At 41.3% G+C, this 5,080-nt stretch overlaps 1 protein-coding gene across 2 annotated transcripts in view; it reads left to right on the forward strand.

The window, feature by feature from the left end:
• Positions 1 to 5,080, forward strand: part of WNT5B (Wnt family member 5B) — a 125,945-nt gene that overhangs the window by 32,063 nt on the left and 88,802 nt on the right. The window lies entirely within an intron of this gene.

A 5,080-nucleotide genomic window follows, 5' to 3' on the forward strand; every position in this document is an offset into this window, starting at 1 on the left:
CTCAAATTCAGATTTTAGCCCTCATCTAAGGCCCAGCTCAAGTTCCACTTCCACGATACCACCTCCCCAGCTGATACTTGCCTTTTCCTAACTCTCAGAGTACTTGACAAGGTGCCTTTTCTGTGGCATGCTTGGCTTCAGCTTCGTGTTACAGTAATGTATTACAGAACTTTCCTGTTAAAAAGGATCTAGGAGATGGACCAAGACCAAGATGTCTACATTTGACCACTTGGGGATATCTTAAAAATCCCGACAGACCCCTGAGCCTTACACTCGGAGATTCTGATTGGTGGGTCTGGGGTGCAGCCCTGGAATCTATACTTTTAAAAGCTTCTCCAGGAGATTCTGATACACAGCCAAGATTGAGAACCACTAATCCAATCCAACCTTCTTATTTTACCTGTGGGAAAACTGAGCTCCACAATTGTTGTATGACTTGCCCAAGGTCACATAATGGGTGGTAGAGCCATGTGGTGTCATGATTCTCTTACCTTTTCATCAGATTTAAGCAGTTGAGGAACAGTCTCTACCACGCTTGTTATCTTTGTAACTACATGGGACTGCCAGTGTGCTTCACTCAAGACAAGCGATTTGCAGTGAGCGTTATTTAATGACTAGACAACTGGCCAGACTGAAAGCTTCAAGAGAACAGGTACAAATCTATTTTTGCTAATTTTTATTTCCAGCACCTAGCATAGTGCCTTGCAATAGCAAGGTACTTAATTAATATTAGTTGAGTAAATGAAGCATCTGTTGTGTACCATGCACTATAGGAGATGCTACATATAGATCATCTCATTTCATTTGTACCAACCATAACCCTATGAAGCAGGTTTCAATATTCCCATTTTACAGATGAGGACACTGAGGACTAGAAGTTAGATAACTTGGTCAAGGTTATACAGCAAATCATTTACATAACTAAGTTTTAAACCCCAGAGCTCTTTCTACACTGCTGTATAATTTACATACTCTTCACATTCTGTTCAGAAAGCTGTGCGTCACTCCAAAACTAATATAGAGTGCAGAGGTACTAAAAAACCCCAGATGTTTAGAAGCTTCAGTTTGGTTCTCAACTCTAACTTAGCCCTGCTGCTCCATGTGGTATTATAAAAGGTTGTTCTATTGAAAGTTTTATTGCATTATGTTATAGAACATGCTGTACTGCATGCTTATATGTGTGTGATACAATACCGTCAAAAGCTTTACAACTATTTCATCCTCTTCCTCTTGTTTTTTCAGTGCTATTAAAATTCTCCCTCTGTAGGGCACAAGTGCCAGGACCAGGGCAAGCAGAGTTCAGAGAGTGTCCCAGCATGAACTGTTCTAATACCAGGTTTCAAATGCAAGCTAATGGTTGAGAAACCTGAAGAGGACGTGCGAGTTGTCCCTACCCACCTAGTCCCCTGCCCAGATCACCTGCGCAGTAGGTGGGTTTCATCTGTACTAGAAGTGTCACGTGTTAGGGACTTGGTGTCTAGAAATGACAGGGCTCTGATTCTAGTTGTCAGGCATGAAGGAGAGACCTACGTAGCCACGTGTCAGAGACAGAGTTTCAGTTTTGTCATCTGAAATGTTTCTGTTACTTTTTTTGCTTTCCAATTTGATGTTTTACTTGGATCTTGGCCTTGAATTTATACTGTAGACAGTTTCCTCGTTCCTGTGGCCTCCTTTTCATTGCTGTGCTTCCGTGACCAACCCTTTCTGAACCTCAGCGCCACCCCCACTCCAGTCTCAGTGGTGTGGGAATGTGGAAGAGGGGCCGAGACACCCCCCAACAGGCTTTCAGAGTCTGATGCCTTGGCCTCACCCTTCCGCACCTACTTCCACCCTGTCCTTCAACGTTTCAAATAGGTACATGCATTTCTTCCAAATTCTTACTTATCTTCCCTTCTTTTAAAAGACTTTAAGCACGTGTAATTTTTTTTGAATTTTTGTAAGAATTTATTTAAGCCGAAACTGACCAACCACAGTTGTTGGGAAGCAAGATCAAAAATGCTGGCGTTAATGAGTTTTGCAGTTTCCTTTTGAACATAATTACTTTAGTAAAAACTCTGGTCTTGCAGACAACCCAGGAGTCCTTACTGACCAAGCTGGGATCTCAGAGCCCACTCCCAGAGGGCTGTGCTGCCACTTCCTGTCCTCTTCTCTGTGCCAGGGTAACAAATTACATGTCGTATCTGACTACCTGGTGCAACTCCCTGACGTGTGGGAGTAAGGTCCTCAGGGGTCTGGGCAGTGTGTCCTAGTGTTGGGTTTTACAATATGGTGAGGATCTTGGAAGCCACCTACTGACTGAATTATTGAATCTACCAACATGAGACCAATATATACAATATAGGCAAAACCTTTTTATAGTAAAATCTAAAACACTAACCAAACACTTTAGTATCATACTAAATTATTGCTGATGAATCTTACTGGAGTATGTAGACCATAAGCTGGGGTTGAGGATTTTTTTTATTATTGTAGTAATATGTGTTTAATGGAATCTGACCTGTATTACTTCTGCCAAGAGGCAGTCAAAATTACCAACTGGAATTAATGTGGTACAAAGAACTAAAAACTTCTCATTCCCAGGAAATGAACAGGAAGGACTTTTTAATGAAAGTATCGAGTCAGTAATTTTTGTGGCTTAATATTGCCATATATAATCCCGTAAGTTCAGAATAGATTCTCAAAGACAGGGTGTTATATCAAAAAGAGTAAAGGATTAAGCATCAGGAAACTATGTGCCCATAACATGGAGGGACTAAGCTAGGTAAGTGGTTTTTAAGACAGAACTTTGTGAGACAGTCTTTACTTAGGGGCCAGTGTGGAGGTCCCTTCCCCTCCCTAAGTTTCAGCTACATGAATGTTTTTCTTTTGCTTCAATATACCATTTTAGTGGGAAAGCAGGAGTTCTAGTTCTTTGAAAAAATAGATTAAAAACCACTGGATTAGAACATCACTACTTCTAAACCTTTGTGATTCAATATAAGGTCTACCCATCAAATTGTCTATACCACTGGATAATGTTTTTAGAAAAGCTCCCTACACCCATAGCCCAAATCATCCAGGTTCAGCATGTAGGGAAGTTCATTCTTTAGGGCCCTTATGCTACAATCCAAACCAGAAGGACCTTTTGGGCAGTCAGACAAGGATTCTTATCAGATTGACTAAGTCTGGGCTTAGGCAGCAGTTTCTAGAACAGTCAAAGGAGACACAGCTCTCCAACACCTTGACCATTGTGGCTGGAGTAAGGCAGGCCTAGTAGAGAGCTTTGGAATAGAAAATTAGAGTCTACCTGTCTCAACTTTCTAAGCTGTGTAGTATGGAATTCAGTCTCTGTGGCTATGAAATCAGGACCAAGAGAATTTGATTCTATCAAATCAACAAGGTGATTTGAGATGAGGCAATGAGAGCTATGATGATGGGGCAGTATTTGCTCATTACCAGTTTGACCTCTTCTTGATGCGTGCTCTTTTTGCCCCCAGCAGTTCTTCCTTTACCCTGCGTGGGGTGACCCATCTCCAGGAGTTTTCTCCCACACCAGCTGGCGAAGCCATCACCGCTCAGCCAGCTTAGTTTGCCCCCACTCAGCTTCCTTCTGTCTGTTATCCCCAGTCTGTTTTAGATCATTGTTCTTCCATAAAGTGTTTCCTGGCGCATGGAAGTGAAATGATCCAGCTTAGTTTATGAAACCAGGAAATTATTCCTCTGGAACAGAGAGAAAGACAGACAAACCAAGAAATAACAACAAACCAAAACAGTATATGTGAAAGGAAGACATACATTCTATATTGTTTCCATTAAAATGAAAACTCCATGGGGAAAGAAATCGCATCTGTGAAATGTGTGGTGAATTTCTTTCACATATGGACACTCAGTAAGCATTATTAATGAATGATAATGATTTGTCAAGTGATTGAAACGGTTTCAGGCAAAGAACAGGGAATGAAATATGGAGATATTCCTACATCTCAGGGGGGAATTGCTAGGCAGGTCATCCAGATGTATTTTCTCTGGGGAGCTGTGAATTCCTCGTGTGTCTAGCTATTACTGTGTAGACATTGTTTGCTTTCTTGGGAATAGGTACTTATCATTTTATGTGTGTGTGTGTATATATATATATGAACATACACATGAGTACATATATACATCAATACAATTAAAGCATGCTTCCTTGAGGTCACTTTGGGCTGGGCAGCACAAAGTATAGTCCTGAGATATTAAAAATAACCAAGAATAATTATCTTTAATAATATAGTCATAATAATTATATTAGAAACATTTTCAAAAGTGTGGGGTGTAAAGAATACATTAAATTTCATACAGAATGAAAAGGAAAAGATGCCTGCATCTTTCTACACATACTAACATAACAGTGCTGTCTTTGCATGTATATGTATGGGTGTTTATGGAGATTGTATGTAAGTCAAAAGAATGAGAACATAAATTCATCTGTCTCTTTGTCTTGCCTTATCTTTTTCTCCTTTGCAGGTTGAAGAAAGGGTAATGGTTTGTATAGATTATCTGTGAGGTGAGGGAACTACTGGTCCAGGGGTGGGAGGGGCAGATGGTTAAGGGAAGGTAGGCAATAAAGGGTGGGTTGCCAAGCTAGTTACCACTGGGGGCTATTAGGGTTGAATACCCTGGGGACCTCAGCCAGGGTGTAGATCACATGCTCCAAGGGCTGGAGTGCTTCTATGCCAGCTCCTGTCAGTCATTGGCTGAGGGCTGTCCCAGGGAGCATTAATTCTGGTGTTGAATTCCTTTCAGGATGAGCAAGGAGGGCTTGCAGAGAAATGCAGGATCTGCTGTTAGAACGTGAGCTCCTGTGCTCTGAAGCAATGGCAGTGAGGGGCTTTGGGATAACACCAGCTGTGTGCTCTACACTTGCAGAACGTACTTGCTGAATTGAGATTTACTTCACTCTTTATGATTCCCTATTGTTGTTTCCTGGATCTAATAGTGAGGCTTACATCTAGTATTTTACCTGGTTTTTCAAGAAGATGTGAGGCAAGGGATGGTCAGGGACTAATAAATGAAGAAAGCACGAGAGAACCCATTTTCTGCCATTTTTGCCTGTTTTCACCCG

Source organism: Phyllostomus hastatus, unplaced genomic scaffold (genome assembly GCF_019186645.2).
Source record: "Phyllostomus hastatus isolate PE091 unplaced genomic scaffold, TTU_PhHast_1.1 phas_contig_152, whole genome shotgun sequence".
Lineage (NCBI taxonomy): Eukaryota > Metazoa > Chordata > Mammalia > Chiroptera > Phyllostomidae > Phyllostomus > Phyllostomus hastatus.